General features: G+C 38.2%; 1 long non-coding RNA gene across 1 annotated transcript in view; it reads right to left on the minus strand.

Moving 5' to 3' along the window:
- Nucleotides 1-19315, minus strand: part of LOC148188830 (uncharacterized) — a 236092-nt gene extending 216777 nt beyond the window's left edge. Inside the window, exon 1 of the long non-coding RNA XR_015777175.1 lies at nt 18773-19315. This is a non-coding gene — a long non-coding RNA (uncharacterized LOC148188830). The remainder of the gene's footprint in view (nt 1-18772) is intronic.
- Between the last annotated feature and the right edge of the window lie 4874 nt (nt 19316-24189).

Raw genomic sequence — 24189 nt, forward strand, 5'->3', positions numbered from 1 at the left:
GTATTTAGTTAACAGGGATTTTAGGCTAAACAAAAGCTGTTGTGCAGAGGAGCGCATTGGATGTCAGAGTTAGAGGTATGAAGAACATGTCGTGAGTAAGCACTTTCATTTAGATAGCAGAGATTTTGCAAAAGCAGGGTTCCCACGCATTGTCAGACAAAATTTCAAAACTTTTCCATGATTTTTCAGGACCTTTTTTTTCTTCTTACCCTACTTGCCTGGCGTCTTTCAAATTCAATCAAAATATTCACACTTTACACGTAGTTTCAACATCACACATGATGTGTTCAATGTCTTTTTTTTTTTTTTTTTTACAGTTTCTGACTATAAAAAATTGTGTAGTTTTGGAAATTTTTAAAGAAAACTTTGGAGGAAAAAAACATTTAGGAAAAGAAAATTGCTCCCAATTTTTCTATAAAAATCACCAAAATGTTGGTGTTTTTTTATTTTCTTAAAAAAAAGAACAAAAAAAATTGAAACCTTGTAAGTTTTTTTATAATTAAAAAAATGCCAGTATTTTTTAACTTTTTTTGTTGTTGTTTTTTTAAATAAAATTCTCAACAAAAAAAAAAATTAAAAAGAAGAAGAAAAATCATGGGGCCATTGGTTTGGAAGGCATGTTTTGGCAATACAATGAAGCCTAAGCAATAAAAAAATATGTGACATGCCTAGTGGAAAAACATAAAGGGAGAGACCGAACTTCGAGGGAAAAATTAAGAAACATACATAACAAATAAATATATAAAAATGTAACATAACCAAAACACTGCCACACGTCGAGGCAAAATAAAGCTACGTAACACCGCCAGCTGGAGACATTAAAGTCGCATTGATGTAATTTAATTCATGAAACACAACAAATTTTCATGACTTTTCAAAAACCTTCAATGATTTTTACTAATTCCCTGACCTTTTCAGGTTTTCCATGATCGTGGGAACCCTGTAAAAGTGAGCAGACACTGCATGATGATGTTGGAGATAAAGCACGTTTGCACCAGTTACAGTGTTTATGCGACCTTTAATATCCAACCAGTTTGTTTATAGTATTTGGGATTCGATTACCTCGCTGAGTTTTCACAAAGCAACCCTTCTGCTGATGCTGGACAACAATCAGTGTCCAGTTGTACTTTGTCTTTATTTTTTGGAAATCCCGCTGGGGGGCCTGGCCTAGATGAATCCACATTATCATCCTTATTATGAAAAATCTTTTTTGCATTTCAGCTGAGAAACTTTCAGGCTTCAAGGGCATGATTAATGATTAAGAGGGAAAACTTCTCATCTTTGAAGCTCTTAGAGACATCAAAGCTATTCAGCTTATTGTTAAACTTAGCTGTGCTTTAGGATATGAACCAACACTTAACTGCATTAAAGAGACTTTCATTGAGTGTGGGGAGTGAAGAAAACTGGCGAGTGAACTGTAAGCTGTCAGGAGTGCATTTCATTCAAGTATATTTACACTATGTATGTATATTCAGTCAGGCTTTAATGGAGTGCAATACTGATTTGACCATATAAATGTTTATGGTCGCATATACAGTTTTTCCTGAGGAGACAGTTAATGTTTAAACTCATCTCAACCTAAAATACAGTTCAGAATACATACTGTACATGCAGCATAATGTGTGTTGTAAAAATATATGTATGAACTACAAAAAAGTCAAATAAAACACAAAGGTGCAATGCTGCATTACAGAAAGTTTTAAATAACGCTACAAAAACTTTCAGCCTCAGTTTTACTGTATGCTCATATAAACCTAATATGAATGTAGTGTATTCACTGACAAAACAATAAATACATCAAAATTAGTGCATGAGAAGATTCATAATCCAGACAATCCCCTCCCTGTTCATAAGTAGTTGTTTGGCCATGGACAAAAAAAGAAAAATAAGTTTAAAGGTTCTGCATATGACAGTCAGAGTTTAATTAATGCTGAAGCAAACCACTATTTGTTACATTGTATGGAAAGATAAAGTTGAGTAAAGGCATCATGAGCAGAGAATGAAGTCACGCTATCTCTGTGTGTTGTAATATGAGCTTCTCTGTTTTTTGTTGCTGTAGATGGTCCTGCCGTACGTGCATGTTAGTGCATGTGAGTGCATGTGAGTGTATTCCACTGGCTAGCTAATCGCCACTGCCGTGCACTGAATTGCCATCCATCCAGATCAAGGCTGGTGAAAAAGTGTAGCGCCCACTCTCCAGCTCCCCTCTGGGTTAACACTGTCTGCACTGTTAGCACCATTAGCTCCAGCGACTGGCTCTGCCACCTCCATGTTCAGAGATGTGTGCAAATAACCTGCATCACAGATATGCTCAGATTGTCATATGCAGCTCTTTTGAACTGACTTTTATTTCAAAACAATAATACATGTAACAGAGCTGTGTGGAGCTGTAGGTTCAGCTATTTCTTCTGTAAGTTCACATTTTAAAGTTTTAATTTTAATGATATCCTCAGCATTCTTCATAACAGAAATACAGAAATCTCGAGGATAATGTAACAGTATTAAAGGTTTCTGTTATGGTTTGAATTCTCAAAACTTTCTTTCAGAGATACCATGATGTGTTTTTTTCGATTATCATTCGCATAACACGTCAACGTCGCCTTCAATTGGAAATAATGACGGCTAGTGCAGTGGCTGCAACAGAAATAAACCTGCTAATGTTTTGAACATCCATCACCATGTTTCCTGAAATGTGATCACCAGAGAAGTCACAGAACATTGCGAGAAAAATGGCATAACATCACTCAATGGAAACGCAGTCATCAACAGTGTTTTATCAAGATTTCGAAAATATTGCTTAATTTTTGTGCACATCTGTAGTGGAAACTCACCTACAGATACAGCATTGTGTAACATTTCAAGATGTTTTGTAAGTTTAAATTTGCTGACTATTACCTGCATGATTATTTACAAGACTGGTGTCAGTAATATAATATCTGAATAAGCGCTATTTTCCCTTTTATAGCCACTCATCTTGAGCCTCTTTTGATCATCACGGCTGACCTGAGCTCCTTGCTCACTGTTGGCCTTCGGGGGGGGACGGAGACACTGCAAACCTCCTGAACTTTTGGACCCCTGACATTCATCGGCCGTTCTCTTGTTTAGTCTCACACTGAGACAGTTGGTCGTCTCCCAAACCCACAATAACTAACAACAGACTCCATTAAGTGTTTCACTTGCATCCACATGGTGCCCACAAGCATCCGCACTCACACTGGAATGTGTTTTTAATCCAAAGCAAAGAGTCAAACTGAGGTCCCCGTCTGATAAAACTGACATCCTTAATGACAGGCCTGATTGTGGCCTGAAGGTTAGGGACTTAGAGGTCAGGGGTTCAAATCCACAGAGCAACTGGGCAGAGAACAGTACCAGATACATCTGACCTCCCCATCAACCTTGTAGGGGTCCTTGAGCAAGGCACCTTAACCTTTACAAACCTGAACAAACTGCTTTTATTTATTGCAAAAATGGCAAAAAAATTAGCAAAAAAAATTGTTTGAAACAAAATGTTATGACGTGAATATAAGCTCAATTTTTAGAAATAAAAAATAAAAAAAGGAAAGAAAAAAATGTATGTGTTTTTTGCCTGTAAACTTAATTTAAATAAATAAGTATGATAATTTTCCTATTTGTTTAAAGACTATTTTAAAATAACAATGGTAATAATAGTCACCATCGTCATCTTTTTTTTTTGTCGCCTTTTACTAATTTCTTTCCACTGTGGAATGTTTCTTGCCAAGTTGGTCATTGCCTTTTTCCCTATTTTTTAGAAAGAAATCAGACCAATTTGATCAAGGATTAAACTGCTTGTAAAAGGCGTCTGAACGAAAAACTGATGTCGATTCAGGTTTAAAAGGGTAAAAGTAAAGTTATTTGTCTCACCATCCATGTCTGCGGTAGGTTTCAACAACCTCCAGGCTCAGAGCAATTTAAATACCGCTGTTTGAGCTCATTTTTCTCTCAAACTATTTAAGTGATTGGGATCTTAATGTTCCAAAAAAGAGCATAAATACCATCAAATTTCTTTAAAAACAACCACAGGATAATCCAAGTCTGTTGAATCCACTTTAAATCAAAAAGGCAGAGATCGTACTGTTCTGTGGTTCTACTGTCTTTACTATGAATCATAAAAGGTGGAAAATTAAATCCATCAAACTCCTGATAAGCAGCAGCGACTTGATAATTAGTGCGTATTACCATTTGTCTCACCTCATCCAGGCTGAAACTATGTTCATGTGACCCCTGCTTATTATTTGAAGGAGACGGGACACAGGAGCTAGTTTGCATTAAAAAGCAGCATTTGAGCACTGAGAGTCTATTTTGGCAAAAAAAGGTCTAATTCAGTATTGTAGAGACATTTTGTTCTTGCCTCTTAGTTTGACTGTTTAGTCCTTTCTCTGTTGTGTTATGTTTGTTGATGTTTATTTTGTTGTTCCCTGAATTCCTGCCTTTGCGTTGTCTGTCAAAGCACTTTGCAAACAACTGCTTTTAAAGGTGCTATATAAATAAAGTTAGCATTATTATTATTATTATTATGATTATTGTTATTAATATTATTATTATTATCATCATATTAAAACATGTTTTTCTGCATACGTCTGATTTGTATGGCTGGGTTTAACAGCTGACATCATCTATGTCGTCGTCATCATCACGCCAACCGCTACTGCCATCATTATTAGTCATACCGCCTCTATTATTATGCACATTTGACTCTTAATACCACATGCATAAATTACAATATTTGCATGGAATATTACATGCTATCAGAAATTGCATTGATTGATCTTCATGGCTATTACAATTGTTATATTTTATGTTATCGGTAGTATTATTGTTGCTGTGCATCTCATGTCCTTTACAACATCTATTGCACTTTTGTTTGGTTGTTTGTTTGTTTGTTTTTGCCCATTAAACTCTTTTTGGGGGAGTTTTTCCGTAGTTGTTGTGAGGGTCCAAGGACAGAGGGATGTTGTATGCTCTAAAGCCCTCTGAGGCTAATTGTGATTTATGATAATGGCTTTTACAAATAAAACTGAACTGATCATCAACAAACACACAGACGATAAGTCCTCCATTCCCTTTAATCCTGCCAAGCGATACCAGGTTTAGGTCAAAACGTCACCCTTAAACTAGGGAGCACTTTCCCCAGGGACAGATCTAATAATAGCCCAGCTTGATATCACTTCCACATCTAACATAAAACGTAGCTGCAGCTCGGTTACGATCATATCTTCCCTGCTTTTCCACTATTTTTTGCCATCATGAACCAATCTAAACCAAGCTGGGGAATGTTCCCTGGAATGACAATTAAACGAACAAAGAGCAACCTGTGCACTGAACCAAAACAAATGGGAAGAGCGAGCCGTTGCCAAAATCTATAACTGCGCAGCAGCATTTTATGCACAGTAAAAAAAGAAATGTTTTTGTTTTAACATCATAGTCAGGGCGTGTTTCAGTCTGGCATGATGCTGTGTTTCCTGGTACACCTGTATCTCTCCCCACAGGTCACTCAGCGATGTGACAACCGTGGACTTGTTTTGTCTCTAATATCCCTGAGTCCTTAATTAAATAATCCAAATGGGATTAGTATGGAGGTCTTTGAAGTCCCGTGTTCTTAGCCTCGGGTGAAATATCGAGACACGGTGCTTCTTTTGATCAGTGCAATCAAAATCAACTTTGGAGTGGTGGCTGTGTCAGTCCAGGAACAGAAGCTTCCGCATGGCTTCACCTCCGCAGCGAAGGCCCAGGGAATCCCTCATTTGCCACAAAACGCATTATGAGCTCATAATTATAAACTGTTCAGCTGTTGTTTAATGTGCATGAGGTAATGTGTATTTTAATGATCGGATTTGATTAATGCAACCGAGGAAGGCTTGTTCTTGCACTAAACTGGATGTAAAACTTAACATCCTTCCTTTGAGATTTTCCACAACAACAACATCTTATTTCCCAATCTCCCGGGGAGCACCGGGGTGTGGATTTGCCCGGACATCTGAGCTAATTAGCGCTTTCTTCCAGGGTGGGGGGAGGCTCGGGTTCTCGATCTATAGCTCGATTCACAAATTCCACCTCTGGGTCCGTCGTGTGTGAGAACCGGCGTTGCAAACTTGTTTTTGAGGAGAGTTCAAAGTTATTGAGAGAAGACGGCGCTTTGTGTCGCCTTTCATCGCGCTGAAGAGGCTGAAAGGAGTGAAAAGCGTTGCCATGACGAGCTCAGTCATCTGTGAAAATAAGTGCCTGTGTATTCTCACTATAATGTAGCCACATGTGAGGACGCAGGAAGGTGTTTACATAGTCTGAGATGATGGGCGGATTTTGTCTGCTTTAACTTTGTATACTTATCTTTTTTTATCTTCCATTTTATTTACAAATTAACCTGCTGATTTTTTTTCGTGATTAATTAATAAATTGTAAATTTATCTGAGAAAAAGTCTCTGACAGAGTCTATAGGCTCAACACTAACTTTAAAAATGTCAGGCTGGCTATTACGCATCTTTTTCTGATTGCCAAAGCTGAAAATATGATTACCAATATTAAGTCACCTTATATTTTAAGTAACTAAGCTAATAATTAAAATGTGACAAGAAAAAATTCAAAAGCTTTATCACAGTAACTGAACAAAATTACTTGTAGGTTGTTTTATTTAACACCTACAGATTTTGAATTTTAAGTTTAACGTAATTTGCGTCACCGCTGACTCTAAGATGACCGTGCAGCAGTGACGTGTGGTCAGTATAGGCACCTACCTGGTGCTGCTGCTCTTTTTCCCTTGAATATCACATTTTCTAGACCAAAAATATTTAGTTCTTGTGGTTTCTATGTTTAATTTGTGTATTAATAAAAAAAAGTTTATACGTTACCATGAGAAATGTAGCAGCTACGAATCATCAAAATAATAGAAAGGCAGCACTTTCAATGTTCATTCATTGTGAATCCAGGCTGAAAAAAACATATTTAACATGCACACTGAGGTGCAGAATTATTTTTGAAAAAGCTGAACTGTGTGCACTATTGTCTGGTTCCAGTTCTGACTGTAACTGTATTATTCAATAATCACTCAATAATCATCAAATATTACAAATGTGTTTATTTTGTGGTGCACATTTTGCTTTTTAATGTTCAAGGGTTTTTTATATTTTAAAAAGTGATGGTCACTGATAACAACCAAAGGCCAGAAATCGGTTGCCAATTTTTCAAAATGATTGCCAACAACATCCTGGCAACAACTGCTGTCTTAACTGTGTCAAATGTCTTGTTTTGTCACACAAACCAAAACCCTTCAGATATTCAGTCTTCAAAGATCTACAACAGAGAAAAACAGCAAATCCTCCTCTGGAGAGGCTGTAACCATCAAATGTTTGGCTTTAGCAAAACAATTAAATGGTTTTCAAAGTAGCTGCTAATTAATTTTCGTCAATCCACTAAGTGTTTAAGCTCTTATCTTTTTATAGATGGTTTGAAAGCGGGTGAATTTAAAGTGTTAATGTGCCATCTTATTGGATATTACACGGCAGGATATTCAGATTAACGCCTTTGTGGCTGTGTCAAACTCTTTCCACTCCTCTAATTTGAGTCTTTATGGAAAATAGCGAGAATTGAGAACAGATTTGGAAAATCAAGTGTAACGTATTTTTTTAAATTTAAGTTTAACGACAGATACATATGGCACAAAATGAAACGAAAAAATGACACAGAACTTGGGCATAATGAAACGCAGTGGGCCCAATCAAATTTTACGCAAGCACGAGCCCAGGTTAAGTAATGTGCGACACACATGGCGGAGTAATCGTGGTAGCGTTTGATGTCCTGAGCGCCTTACAAGCTGATTAAACACAAGGTTTATAAGGGCTGTGAAACACTGGAGATGCCTCTCCACAAACGGAGCGGCATGTGGTGCAGCAGTAATTAAGTCCTTAGTTACATGTCCATCCTCTGTGCAAGCTGTTGCGAGGCAAATTTATGGCTCAAATTAGATCCACAGCTTATTACAGCCTGAGTGGTATGGAGCTAATTTTGCATGGCGAGTAAGAAGTCAACCAGAATCTTCTCAACAAGTGTATTTGTCCATATGGAGCTGTTTAAGGCTGAAATGTGTTCCTTACATGGCGCAGCAGTCGAGGAGTTATGAATTAGCCTGTGACATGCAAACAGGTGCACACGGCCAGAAATATCCACCGGCTAAGCTAATGTTTACTCTGAGAGAGTCGCAGCAGGCGTAATGATTATCATTCCACACCACGTCCAAGATTCCTACAACTGTATTAGCAACATTACCAATCACAATGTCACGCTCTGTGTTGATATCCAATCAGCTTGTTTGAATAGCATCAAGATGTGTTGATCCCAAAATGCTGAGGGGAGAGAGTGTGCGAGGGACTGGGGTCAAAAAATGAAATCCAAAAGCTCAAACTTCACCTAATTCTCTATTTTTTTTTCTTAAATTGGATCAGTGCATTTCTGCTCTTTATGACGTTGGAAATTTTGAGTCAAAACTTGTTTCACAATCAGAAACAGGTGGTTATTTGCTAAATTAAACAACATTTTAAACAAAACTTCCTTTGTTTATGTAAAGCAAGCTCATGAAGAGAAGTGCGCCAGCCGTAACAAACCACACAGGTGAGGTCTTACTTAGAAAACTTTCCTTTTCTAAATAAGGAAATATCCGATTAAAGGATAAGTAAACAAGCCTAACTGGACCAAGCACTCAATGACGTATGTTATTTAAAGGGACAGTTCTGTCCATTATCAAAAATACATATTTTTACTCTTAGCTGTAGTGCTAGTGCTGTTTTACCGACATTGTACATGCATATGTGTATTTGAAAAAGAAAGTACAAATTTCCTTTGAAATTTAAGATTTAAGATTTTTTAAAATAATTTCGGTGCCACTTGGAATATAATTAAATTACTCAAAGCTGGGGAGAATTTTATTTTACTTTTAAAATAAAAATTGAAAGACAAAACATGACTTTTTGGTAAGGTTAATACAAGAGGCATTTGGTGAATTATTATTATTATTATCATTACCATCATTATTATAATTATCAGGTTAACCATTATTTTTGAGCTTTTGCAATGCAATGTCAGAAAAAAAGTCCTTAAATTCCTACTTCCCATTTACTTTGCTATTTTTAATTTTTAATTTTCATTTTTTAAATCATTTAATTATCAATTTTACCTTTTAAATTTTATCTGTTTACATTAATTTATTATAAATCCTTTAAAATGTTTTTATATATTTAATTGCTCCGTAAAGCACTTTGATTGCCCTGTTGTATGAAATGTACTGTACAAATAAAGCAGCCTTGCCTTGCAATGTGTGAGCATTTTTCGACTTTTGACAGACTAATTTAAGACATTTTAATGCCACTTCAAGCCTTATATTTTCATCTATGGTTTCAATACCTTTTAAGACTTTTTAAGGATCCACAGGAGCCCTGAGGTAAGAGGGAAAACGCTTTCATTTCAGGGTGAACTCTCCCTTCAACACTTGTCAGTGCTAAATGCTTTGGGAACATTGCAGTCGTTGCCCAATTTGTCATTTAAAAAGCAAATTATGCAGATTTCTTAATACCAAAAAGGGGTGCTTTACTCCTTCATGCTCCTAGATGGGAAACAGCTCATTTAATTATGTATCAAAGCAAATAGCAAAAAGATTAATAAAGTATTTCCTCATTCTGATGTCTTTTGCTCTTTGCTGCTGCTCCGCCACTTTGTGCACGATAAAGACATTAAAAAGTTTAATATTCACAAAGGAATAGTCATTTAAGTAATGTTATCTCAATCTCCTGCTCTCTCTTCAGGGCCTCAGTTACCATTAGCATTCTCACGCGCTGACATTATCTCAAAGCAGGCCGACGTGCCAGCTGAGCCGGCGCTTGGCAGGCTGACCCACTAACCCAGACCCGCCCTTGGCTCAACTCTAAGCTACTGGTGAGATTTACTGCAGCCAGAAACTGGCCAGAGCTCTCAGCTTCAAGAAGAAATCACAACTCCCTGGTCAGCAGAGAGATGCCTCTGAGATTCGGCCAAAAGATAAGTATCTGAGAGGGTTTTTGTATGTTTTAAAATCACACATGTTCACATTGATGTTTTAGGAGGATTTGAATGCCCCGGGGTCATTGCGTATTCACTTTAAATTCGGAAAAGAAAACCACAAAAAAAAAAGAAATGGAAAAGCAGCGGTATGCATTCCAACCAAAACGTATGGATGCTTGAATATCCATCTTCATGTAAAGGATACTTGGAGCAGAGGAATGCTGCCATGTGTCCGTCTGTTTACTTTTGACCTTATCTGTCATGCCAACATCTTAATTCACTTCAGCACAGCAGGTGAAGCCGTTTTTACTGCGTGGTACTCTGCAGATTCCCCGGAGATCAGCTCCAGTATCACTTTTTCATCTCAAGTGAGAAATACTGACTTAAGGATTTAGTCTTAATGCACAATTACTTGGTTGTCATACAGCGATTTGACAAAGTACGCCTCTGCGGCAGAGGAATGCAAAAAGCAGCACTTTCACAGCCACGTTGTGAAAGTCTCCTGGCAAGCTACGATAATTTGGAATCACAAACGTGGTATTTAACTTCACGGGGGAGAGATGTGAATTTAAAAATGCGTGAAATCGAGGAAGTAACGATGATTTATTGTGACAAAGACTGAAGTCGAGCCATCACTGAGGAATGTGAGAGAAACACCAAGTTCAGTGTCAAAAACATGTCCGAGTGTGAAGCCAGAGATTGTGCTGTAAGTGATCTGTTATCTTGGCCATCAGGTTCACAGAGGGCAGGAGGTTAATCCAGATGATGGAGTTTTAAAGATCGCTGTCCAAACATTAGGCTCTTAAGCTGATTCGCTTTTTATCTCCATCATTGCCTACATACTTTTGTGCTCTTAGAAAACTCTGCGGCTAGATATAAATATTAAACGACTGTACAAAATGGTAGAGTACATGCTACAATAAGGAATGCATCAATTGTGAAATTCTGGGCAGAGAGGTGACACGTTTTTATTGATGAAATGAAATGAGAGTGGAGCGGATATTTGAGAACACCGGCAGAGACACCGGTGGAGACACCAGCTGAGACGCCGGGATGAGAGCGAATAAATAAAGGGGAGTGGACATTCAGAGACACATTCAGAGACACCAGCAGAGAATGAGAGCAGGCGGACATTGGGAGACACCAGCGGACAATGAGAGCAGGCGGACATTGGGAGACACCCGCAGAGAATGAGAGCAGAGCAGACATTCAGAGACACTGGTGGACAATGAGAGCGGAGCGGATCAGTCAGCATCAGTAACTTATCCCCAGATGCAACAACATTTGACAGACTACTTAGGAGCACTGGACTCAGATTGTTGTATTGATAACTGCCTGAGTTTATTAAACTTTATAAACTATGACAGTTTGAATACAGTGTATACTGTAAGTACTTGTAGTCCTTGTTGTGAAGTGTGTGATGACTGAATAAAAATACTACTGCTACTAAAAAAATAGAAGTACTAACACTATAAAGTGTCACAAAGTTTGTCAAGCAGTGAGAAGCACACCGGGCTCTCTCTCACATAACACTGAAGCTCCGTGACGTACGGTGTCTCTCTCTCACCTGAGACACAGTCTCTCCTCATCTGTACACTTGACAGTAAAGCCAAGAAGCAGTCTACCCTTGTCCTGAAGCTTTGGAGTGCAAGGTGTCAGCACAATGTCGTCACCAATCCCCCCTCGCTCCAAGTATTCGCTGTTGATGAATTCCAAAGCTCCATAGCCCAGAAAATGGGCAAAACTGGGAATGTCATGTATACTGCGAATAGGGCAATGGCATTCAAGGCAAATAACAACCAATAAATCAGTGCATTCTCCGCTACAATAGGATTTTTTCATTTTACATTTAAGTCAAGGAAGGTTATCTGCATTGCAAATAATATTTATGCCACATATATGACTCAGCTCAATGGACAATCACAGTTTAACGGCACATAAGCAAGGGTGAACTTCTGTCTGTCCCCAAACCTGATGACTAAACATATTTGAGCAGATCTTAGAGAGCAGAAGTTATTTTGCTAGGTCCCCCCTCTCCCTCTCCTCAAGCCTGCTGCCTGCTCTTCTCACTAAGGTTACCCTTGACATTTTGGGGGAGGTTGTGAAGTTTTCATGGACTCCAGGGGAAAGAGCCACACAGCATCAGAGAGAGAGGGTTTCTCCAAGGTGAAGGATGTAATGTGTTTCCCAGAAGTGATGAACTTTAAACTGTAAAACAGAGATGCTGACATGCACAAGAAGGAGCCTCAGCAAAGTAAATAAAGTACCTGTAAACTAACTTTGTAGTTTCTTCTTTTATCAGCAGCATTACAGGGACATTGTATCTGCACCGTCTTTGATCTTTGCTGTGTTGTATTTTTGGTGTTCTTACGTATAGTATAATCTTTGCTGCCGCAGTGACCCAGTTTTCCCTCAGAGATCATTAAAGTTTTGTGGAGACTGAACTTATCTGCAGATCTGGACAAAATAATGCTGCATATTCACCGTTCTGTTAATGTCATTTCTATACTCTTCATCTGGAAACCTTAATATCTTTAATGGACATTTGCTGCATTTGGATCTAGTTAGTAAAGTTAAACTCTTGACACTCTTACAAAGGGCACATTTCTTATTTTCTGTACCACATAAAAGCCGATTTTCTGGAGCATTTCCTCAGACTTTAGACATCTAATGTGCAAATATTTAACCTTCTGCAACAGTGATCCCCCAGCACTCTGTGGAAAACATGCTTCAGCTGTTTGAGAGTCAACACACAACACATTTTATCGTAAAGTCCTGTAATAAAAAGCCTTAGTGGTATCAAACCACAGTTGAGGCAGCAGTACAGCAGTATATTTGGTCGCTGTTGTCCGCTGTAGAGAATTTGGACGAACATGCTGCTTTTTAAAACTCCAATAAAAACAAAAAAATTTTGTTTATAAGTGCGTTCTGATTCAGTCCAGCCAACTCACAAAGAAATGACTATTATGTGAATGTAGAATATGTGCAACACTGACATTTGGCTTCGTCATCCCCACATAGACGCACCACACTCAGCAAACCCGGGCTTATTACCATGCAGGGCCTCAAATACGTCAGCCTGGTCAGAGGCCTTTAGCATCTGCTACTGACACACAAGGCACCTTGAAGCATCTTTATGACACACCCCAGCTTATTTACCATCTCCAAGCACTAATGTAGTAGAATGAACAACAAAGTCCCAGTAATAACCAAAAGAAACCAAGGCTAATGTTATCTGACCAGAGGGACCAGACCAGCATTTTAACACGGAAAGTCAGCTGTCTGTCAGCAAAGCCAGCAGAAAACAAAATAAAGGGAAAAACACTGACACCACAAAACACTGAAATTTCACCATCACTAAACTGATAGAGCTTTAAAATATGATGCTAAAGCTCACTGCAGCGTCAGACAAGAAAGGCCTCATGTATTTCATAAAATTTTGTGATTTTATGTTAAAAACAAAGAGGTTAGTTACTGGTCTATGGGTGTCAGGCAATCGAAGGCAAATTTTACCGAAAATGACATCCCTACATACAACATAATATCCTCATTGCTGGCATATGTCATGTGATAAGTCATTAAAATACTTAAAGAAATGTTATTATTTAAACCCAAATGATGTTTTTTTTAAAATCTAACCACCAAGTATTTTTGCTGCTAAAACCTAAATTCTTTTTCTGTGGTGAATATTCCCGGGAAGACAGAAGTTTACCATGAGAGTAACTGTACCATGTTACGAGTGGAAATTGATACAGAATCTGACATTTCCAAAACTGACGGTGGAAGGACACCAAGAGGGTCATAGTTTGGAGTGAATACCAACTAACGAATATGCCGTATGCCACTGGTTTGGAGTTAGAACGTGTTTGTTTATACAGCGAGGACTGTGGAGTGAAGACAATAACTTCCCTGCTGGAGAAATATAGACTCAGTGCCTAAAAGTTGCTGCTTTCTTTGGTTTTGCATAATTCAATGTTGTCAATAAATCCACCACAGCAGCAGACCCGAGCTGCCTGGACTAGTTTGCTTCACTTTATTTATTTTCAGAAAATGTTGTTTGCTGTTCTGTGAATCAAGAGAAGGTTTATGATCAAACCTAAATGGACTCAACTCTCCGGATTGTCTGCTGATGTCTGCCAACAATCAAAAGTCAATCCCACAGAAAGAGGGGGGGTTTCAGCCAAGTAGACGACTACATATCTGTTTGCCTCTACTTGGACTGGCCGAGTGAACTGGTCATTAATGCAACAAGAAAACCGTATAAAAGAGGATTTTTGCATAAGCTTTAAAATGGTTTGTAACAAATTACTCCGGATTACACTGCCAAGAAAAAGCAAATACGCTGCAACCACCAATACAACGAAAATACAGATGAGATTTTATTTTAATGGAGTTTTTTGCTGCCAGTTTGTAAAACGTACAATGCAGGCCTGCCTTTAGAAGCTGTTATCCCACCAAGAACAATTTCATTACTTTGGTTTGCAGAGTATTTAATGACTTTTCCACCCTCACAAGCATAAAATTCTGGAGGAAACAATGAATCCCCAGAACTTTCTTGAAGGTTTATGGCAGAAATTATGAAGAATTCGGGCGCAGATTATAAGATTTGGCAGCTTCAATCTAAAAACTATCACTGTCAGTATCATTTTTCAAAAGCTAAGGGTTGAATAATTACTCAGCCTGGACTCAATGTTCAACTTTCCTGGTGCTCTGTTCCATTTAGTTTCATTATCACAGTTTGGAAGTTGGAAAAAGAGGGGCAAGCGCATAAATCCTATTGGCTGGTGGCAGAAAGGCCTCGCTGACTGGGTTTTGCCACTATTTCAGCTTCCATTTATAGTGTGGCAGCAGCACTTCCTGCTATTGTGTGCCAGGAAAACCCAGGCCCTCTTGGCTGCTGTCTAATGTCCTGCCTCTCTTATCCAGCCTGAAACTCCACATAGACGTCGAAAAATCACACAGACCAACACACACACACTAAGCTCTCTTGGTAGCGTGCCTCTTACCGCTGACCAGATTATTGAAGAAGGCTCTCGCTTGGGCAAAGCTAACAAAGTACTTTTCTCAAGTTGATAAAAACTGATGTTGAACTACTCAGAGTCAACCCAGCGGCCAGAGGTCCTCGACCAGGAACGGTTCTGGATCCCCAAAGTCACTTGAGACTATAATTTGGGATTGGAAAGTTTTTCAATTGGGAAAACTCCTGGCTCCGGATATCACAAACAGGCAGCACTGTCGGACACACTTTAGAGGAAGCGTTTCATTGCCGCACCTCATCAATGTGCTGCACAGAGTGCGGATTACAGATTTAGACTCCAGGCTTCACTCCTTTTCAGCTTCATTCACGTCTCATCCATCTGAGGCGAATGGCAGCACAGACTCCTTTTGTCTCGGACGCCAGGGTCCTGAAGTTGGGAAAATAATCAGGATGCTGTAAATCATCTTGGGGGCTGAGTGTCAGCCAAAGTATCCTCAATTACTGGACCACATCTCTGTGGATCACAGTTGTGGTCAACCTCTAACTGTACGTCTTTTAACATCTCTCTCATCTCTAAGTGGAAGGTTGAGCCTCTTAGCTTCAAAATGTGTTTTCGGAAATGATCTAATTACTTTCTCAGACAGCTGATACTGGACTGCAGAGTGATGAGCTGCAGCGGGCGAGATGACCGGGGAAAGAGTTTGTTAGTGTTGCTTGACCATTAACTCCTAATGGCTAGGAAAAGTACAGCTGAGACAAAAAGGTTATTGATTTATTAGTTGACTGACAGAAAAATAATCTGCAACTAGGGCTGCAACTGTATGAGATTTTCATGATAAAATAATCGCCTCAGAAAATATCATGGTTTCACGGTTTTACAGAATTATTATTGTTATCAGTTACAATAAAGCTCAATGGAATGAAAACAGAAGGTTCCTCGTTTGACTGAAATAAAGTTTTATTACTATAACTGAAACATGAGATGCTTTTTTTTTTTTTAAATGGAATTATAAGTAAACAGCCTCCTTTCTGAAAAAAACTAAAATGAAAGTGAGATTCTCCATTCAGTTGCTTTTTTTTCATATCGTATACAAGCAAATGTACATGGTATGATAACCATGTTTTACCACGATATATCCTGACTATATCTTCAACTACAAATTTTGCAGCAACTAAAGGAAACAAACTAAAAGTTACAGAGAGGATGAGGCTGGACCCGGTCTATTGTCTGCAGGCCAACAGTTAAGTTAAAAAAAAAAAAGTATTAATCAAAAGAATTTAAATTATTATAAGCGCCCAAAATAAGTCAAGATAATCATATCAATCAAAGGAAAAGTTTGGTCAGCCAAAAAATATGTCACCGCCCATTTCCATGTGACCAAAATCTCTCCGTAACCGTAAACATGAAACTAATAAATAATATCCCGAAACACCTATGAAAAAACATGCAACATTACCAAAATATAAACCATCCAAAATCAATATTAATTTTACAAAATGCTCTCCTTTCTAAATTAATTCATGGCTTTTAAAAAATTTTAGGATTTTTTAAAAGCAAATATGAAAACTTAATCGAGTATACACTTCTTGGATGTAATTATTTGCTTTGTCTTTTGCTTATAAAGCTGATGGTGATATAAAATGTCTGCAACACCAAAAGCCTTTTAAGGCACAACCCTAAATCCAATTAAAGCTGAAATTAAGATTATTTTCATTCTCCATTGAAAACACACTTGCCCCCCCCCAAAAAAAGTCAGAAAATAGACAAAAAGGCCCATTATATTTTAGACTTCAGAGCCAGGTGACACAGTCACATTGGTCGTTTTGTTGCATCATTAGTCTAAAACCTTAAGATATTCAGATCATATGAGGTAAAGGAAAGCAGAAGATTCACACATTTAAAAAGTTAAAATCCATTAAAGTTTTGCACTTTTGCTTGCAAAAATTAATGAAATGCTTAAAAGATTTTCAAAATAGCTAATACAGTTGGGATCAATTAATTACTTTATTAATCAGCTCAAAATCCAGCTTTTATCACAACTTTTATTACAACACTCTTGTGTTTTTCTGTAGTTGCTGCGACCTTATCGGACACAGTCATAAATTAAAATGAAAATTCATCCCATTTCTTTAGTTACTGTGCTGTTTTTGCACTTAGACGAAACTGCATGTTTCCATTTGGCGCGAAATGCAGAATGAGTCCACTGACAGACAAACCTATAAGTAGTACTGTAAGTATAGGAGTACATAACAGTGGAGTCTTTGCCAGTACATGACATGTACGTTTGTTTAAATTGCCTTACTATAGCAAACTACACACAGCTTTACAACCTCTGTAGTGTCTTTAGTTTGGCCTTTTCGGAAACATTTTGGGAAAACAAAGGGAAATGCCAACACAACAGAACATCTTTACTACAGTATGACAAAACCACAGAAACTGGAATGCTAAGTATGACTCTCAAATATAGTGTTTTCTCAATTCAAACCCATCATAATCCACCGCAACAAATGCAAAAATGTAAAGTCCGGTTTAGAGTGAGGGACCAGAATATCCCAAAATCTAGCTTGCTGTTTAAAGGGTCAAACAAAGCATAGCACACAAAGTTTTTAGTTATTCAAGATTGGAGAATGCAAAAATAAGCCCTTTCCCCAAAATCCCATTTCATACAACAACGGACGCCAACTGTAATGTAAAATTTAGTAGAGTCCCCGACACCAACCACAATACGATCATTGCCCTGGTCGGCACCCAGACCACAAAAAGCATATAAAATACAGAACCATAAAATTACCGACAAGCTGCCATGCGGTTATTCCTCAACAGACCACCTACAACATTTGCAACATAATGTTAAGAACATCAAGTGTAAAAAAATGATTGTTTGAAACACATAATTCATTCTATAAAACTCTGTGTATAACTATATGTCCTTTGTTCGTCCTGATAAAAGTCAATTAAGATTAAAAATGTCTTTTTCAAGGGCTACCTGGCAAAGAGGACAGCCTAAATATTACCACAAGTAGACTTGTTTAACAACCACACACCAAAAATGTGTAAAAATAACGTCCAGTTTATGCAATACAAAAAGAAATACATAAACCTAATTTTTTTAAAACTTATAAGAAATCACACAGCAAAAGTGTGGTTTTCTATGAATGACCAGACTGTGTCTTTTCTGGGAATGTATGGTGGAGGCGAAAATCGTGATTTTTTTTTTTTTTTTTAATAAATTTTAAAAAATAAAATCGATTTATCACCCAGCCCTAATGCACTGTGTGGAGAAAATAGTAAATGAATGTATCAGTAGCTATGTTGAGTTTCCCAAAAAAGCCAATAATTATGCATACAGCGAGTTAACAGTAACTTAGCATCCCAATTTCCACTGCACTGTACACTTTGTTTGTATACAGCTGGTAGAACTGCTCAAAAACAACAACAATGAATATTATTGTACATGCTGGAGTAACCCCATAACACACAAAAAACATGAGTATCATGCTTCATCATCACCAATAAACATCATGAAAGCATCTTAAAGCAGGTCAACAAGCATGAAATCAAACACACAGCAACAAAACACAGCACACTAATATTAAACATACACAGGCCAATAAGTTAGCAAAAGCACAACAACCAAAAAGACCATAAAGCATATAAAATGAAAAATAATTCAACAGCAGAAGCTCAATTACTTCAAAAGATTTGAGCACACAAACATCAAACAGCCTGTTAGCATAAGATAGCTAACTTACCTTGTTGAGGTGAAGCAGCAGCAGCATTTTGGCTGAGGAGTTCATCCTTTAGCATGTGAAGATGTGGTCCTGAGCTGGTAATAACATGGCATCCGAAAACTCCTCTGTCTCCCAGGTGTGTTTGAGTCCAACAGGTGAAAGCACCATTCACGTATTCCTCCACAAAGCTACCTGTCCACACTGTCTGCTAGCTTGTTTGTGAAATGCTACCTAGCATTGGTAGCTAACATTAGCAGCAACAGTTAGCATCATGGCAGCAAACAAAATAATGTGAAAATGTGGTCCTGAGGTGACAATAACACGGTGGCCAGAAACTCTTCTGTCTCCCAGGTGTGTTTAAGTCCAACAGGTGATCCCACCAACCACACAGTCCTCCACAAAATGTCCTCAAACGACATGTCCACACTGTCTGCTAGCTTATTTGTGAAATGCTACCTAGCAGAAGTAGCACTGGAGGCTAACGTTAGCAGCAGCTGTTGGCATCATGGCAGCAAACCAAACCAGAGTCTCAGCAAACCAAACCAGAGTCTCAGCAAACCAAACCAGGCCTCCACTGTTTAAAAAGCCCGCCCACCTGTAAAGGTGTGCTGGATTTAGGCTGCAGTCCGTCCTGTGTGGGTGGAGCAGAAACTCAGGTCTCCTGCCTGACAGTCTACACACCATGGAAATAGTTAAAACCAACAAATAAAATAAATAATAAATAAATAAAACGAAATGTAGTAATAATACAAAGAAGAAAATATAATAATAATAATAATAATAATAATAATAATAATAATAATAATAACAATAATACGTAAATTAATTGATTGATTAATTAATTAATTAATCAATTAAAAATAAAATAAAAATAGTAGGAATCTATATGAACTAACTTTTTTGCAGGCATCCATTTATATCAAACACTAAATATTACAAACAACAATAATAAATAGCTCTAGGAATAAATAATTAAAAATAACGAAATAATATAAACTAAATATGAAAGCTATAGATTGTCTTAAAAAATAGACATAATAAACAACACATAGCCAGTTTGTAGAGACAAAACCTTTAGGCATTTTATCAGTTAAAGACTTTGTTTATTCTACCCACACTGAGGATGTAAACCTCAGCATATTACATCTGTACACAGGTTTTTAGGCAATCAGCATTTAATCCAGTTTAATTAATTCTGGTCATTGAGAATATTAAAGGAAGATTTCACATTATTTTATTTATTTTCAATATGGATAATGTCTCGAAACGTTGATTATATTGATATTTTAATTTGGAAATATTGTTATATTGATTTTAAGTCATGAAATCTTTGCTGTTTTTTAATATGTTTTGTAAATATTGCCATGTCTTATGTTCAATTTGGAGACTGTCATTGATACACTGAAAAAATTGAAAAAAGAAAAATGACATTTAGTCATGTAATTCGTGTGTATTTATGACACATGTGGACACACATAATTTCCCTGAGCAAACCTGAAAAAGCTACAGACAAAACACGTTCCACAGCATGCAGTGGTTGTTTTTCACCATAATTTGTGAATTTCTCCGGCCGAGATTATTGCCTTCGCTGATATTACTTGTCATGTTTTGTTTTGTTTGCTTTATTTTTATATGCTTGTGTCCGTTCTTATTTTGTGGCTTTCATTATGTCTTTATCGTAAACTTAAAAAAGACAGAATAAAAAGGCTGCATCTTCCAGCAGTTTTTAGTCACCAAACTGGGCATTTAAGTCAAAAATGATATCTTCCTAACCATAACAAAGTGGTTTTTGTGCATCAACCTAACCATACATTAACCACAGTGTTGTTGAAATTTATCATAATATCCACAACATAACGTACATCGTGTCCATGGTTTGCAGAAAGGACAATTCCAACATTTGTTCTGGAGATGTGGTTGGTATTAGGGCTTCTACACATGGCTGCTTTCTATGTCCCTAACTGTGCCTACCAAGAGACAGCAGGCCCTCCGAATTTCTTTTAAAATATAGTCTGGCCCTGAGCACTTAAGCATTTTGAATGATTTCTTATCCACTCTTATTCCTGCCTTTTATAGACAGTAAACTTTACCAGGGTTGGTTTGATGGAAAACGATGAAACGGGGTCCAGGTTGGAGCCTGATGGAGTCAGACGTCTTGGTGAATAAAGGTCATGCATGCAAAGCGAAATCCTTTTTGGATCAATGAAGATTACAGCTAAAAAGCGGTCCATTCAGCTCCTTGTTCTGCAGAACTTGAAGCTGACACCGGCATCGTCCGTCTCCAGCTTTGATTACTTGAATATCTTCATGTCTCTGATGAATTATTTTGTTTTTGCCAGCAGAAGTAGCTTTCCATGCTTATAGCCAGAGAGGACTTTGGAGGACCAGTAAACCTATCAGGACCCATAATATATGCTCTTTTTCAAGATAATGGCACAGAGCACAGGAATTTACTGCTATCTAATAACCCCAGAGCCACCTCCGTTTGCTAAGTCATAAAAAACCTAAATGTAGACCATCCTGACTGCGGGACAGATGGGAATCTAGGGGTGTGTGGGTTTCTGCATCCATCAGATCAGATAATGTGTTTGCTGACACTGTTCAACAAAGACAAGAACCATGTGAGTCCTTTGAAGCGTCTCATAAAAATACCTGAACAGTATCCAAGATCGACTTGTTCAAGTGGTGGGTACAAAAAAAAAAAAGAAAAAACATTAAAAGATCCCATAATTGTTGCTCTACAGACTGTGTGGCTGTCAGTCTCACTCAAAACTCTTCTGACAGTCCACACCCTGCTGCCAAATCTCTATAAATCTATTTTCCAAATGGCTCCGAGGGCCGTCTCTGCACCTCACCTCACCATCCCAGAAGACAGTCTTTAAGTATCAGCGTGTATTTTATATCTCAAAGAGCTGAAATCAAACGAGAGGAAGATGCAGTGTCCAAAGAAAGCAGATTGTGAGGGTGGAATACGAACCAGGTGCAGAGTTTGGAGGGTCTTCACAAGACTCTCACCACTGAATTTAATCGCCTGGAAATATTCAGGCAAAGTCGTCTTAGCTGACCTGCTGAACTCTCACATGCCGCCCCTTTGCTTTCTACTCTCAGAGCTCTATTTGACATACATTTTGTACAGTAGGATATAATTATGCTATTACTGTGGCTGCATATGTGCACGTAATTTAAAATCCATCACCGAGCACACATGTTCAGCTGCTGGAGGAGAAACAATGTGCTGCGTCTTGTTTTTAGATGTTAATAACGGCCCATCACAGGAGCTGGAAAAGGAAACTACCTTCATCTTTGCACACATGTACGCTGCATTTGCAATTTTCAGGCCAACAGGGCGGAGCACAATTTTTAATTCTCAAAATTCCTCGTGAGTTATTACCATTGTTGTAGCACGCCTGCCTCTGCAGGGACTGTCAGAAGCCAACTCAAACTTTTTTCCAAACATTTCAGTGAGGAAGTTTTTGAAAGGTTCAAAGGTCGGGCAAATCAGCTACAGTATACTGCTACTGTTACCCAGCCTGGTCTCCAGAATAAAATTTTGCAATTGTAAATGTCTGCAATCAACAGATATGTTACATTTGTCTGTTTCATACATATAACATAGTTCAGATTTCTTGTATTTGGACTGAGTTTCTAATTAAAGGGGTTGGTTACGGTGTGACACAAAGGCACTGTGGCTGCCAAACAGCAGACAGCAGCAGAGCATTTTTGGAGACCAACAAAAGTGTTTTTAGTAACAAAAGTGAGTGTTTTATACCAAGAGTTTGGGCCATGTTCAGTCATTGATTTAGCGACAAAAGCAAATATCTTGTTATAAGATTTTGGGAAATGTCTAGCTGTATTTGTAGTGACAAAAGCAGGTATTTTGTGACAAGATTGGGACATGTCCTGCTGTGTTTACAGCTACCATAGAAATTAAACAAAAAACCCCCAAAAACCTCAGTTAACCCTTTGAAACCTGGAGCCACATCACTTTCCTTGTGCTGCTTACATTTGCCTTTCATGCGTATTTAAACCTTTGAACCCTGAGAAAATTAGTAATGAATAATAATGGTAATCAATTTTTTGCAAATTGCAAGAAACTGAGGGTGAAAACTACATTTAAAATTACCATAATTACATATATTAATTATGTTACAAAATTAATGCATTTTAAAACACTTTTTTGAAGTGTTTTCTGTGCTTTTCTTTTCTTTTTTGAATCGTTACTCCTGCAGAACTTATTTTCTATACACACGACGCCACACATACCAGTTAAAGTTTCCTGTACTTTAATACTCTATTTAATTCTCTACAGGTTGTGTATAAACATCACCTTTGCCTCACCTGCCAACAGTGGCTAACGTGAGCTGTTGGACAGCAAGTTTATAAGAAAACATCTCAGAGTACGTTAAATATTTCACATGTTAAACTCTGATTACAGCGCTGTATCAGATACTGCATCCTGATTGTGTTTACAACTCGTCTGAATGGCTGTGGTGACTCTTAAACTGCGGACGTATCCTTTGATTATAACATCACTCCTGAAGTACAACTTTTGATTTATGGTTTGCTGAACTTTTGCGGATGAAAAGTATCCAGTTGCAGGACTTACAAGAGACTGATACCTTTTTTCAAACTGTAAAACCTTCTATTGTGGAGCCGCGGCGCGAGAGAGGGAGCGGCAGGGAGGGAGGCTTTTTTCTGGATGTCATTTTATAGATCTTCCCAAAAGCTTCCCCGCTCTAGGAGTTTAGAGGAGTGAGCTTTCCCAGCTGGAGATATAAAGGGCTCAATCCAGCAGGACCTGCAGTAATTGAGCTAAAGCTGTTGTGGCAAACTGTGTGGGCTCGGAGTCGACGCTCAGCAGAGGTGAGCGTATCAGCAGAAAACCTGGGTGGTACTCTGAGAGGGAAGAGGAGTGCTTGTTTAGCATGAATTCCATTAGTTATTGACTCTTCCCTCTCTTCAAGTATCACATGCAGGATAGCATTATCATCCCATGCATAAATAAGAGACTGAAAGCGAAGCCCGAAGAGGCATCTGCTTACATTGGCAGTGACTACGAGACAGAGCGGAGAGGTTCAGTGGCGGGTCAGCCATGATAGGAGCTTTTGAAAAGCACGCTGAACTTCGGCATCTGCCGAGAGCGGAGAATCTTTCCCCCCTTTTATGCATGATTTCATGGTGGCTGATGAGAACGGAGAGCAATGTTTGGTTTTCTTTGATTGATCAACATGGAGAGGTGGTCTGGATTCAGTGTCCTAGACGCAGACACAATTGACCGCCACGCAAACTCCCACACACACACACACACACACACACACACAGACAGACTTCAGTGTCGGGAAGCAGACAAAGACAACTCTGTGAAGAACAAGGGTTCCCAAAAGGGTTTCTTCTTTGGTTTAGGTCAAGCAAAGACAGCCAGAAGAAAAGGTTGGCAC

This window comes from Plectropomus leopardus, chromosome 8 (genome assembly GCF_026936395.1).
Source record: "Plectropomus leopardus strain MGB_pleo_1.0 chromosome 8, ASM2693639v1, whole genome shotgun sequence".
NCBI classification, from domain to species: Eukaryota; Metazoa; Chordata; class Actinopteri; order Perciformes; family Serranidae; genus Plectropomus; species Plectropomus leopardus.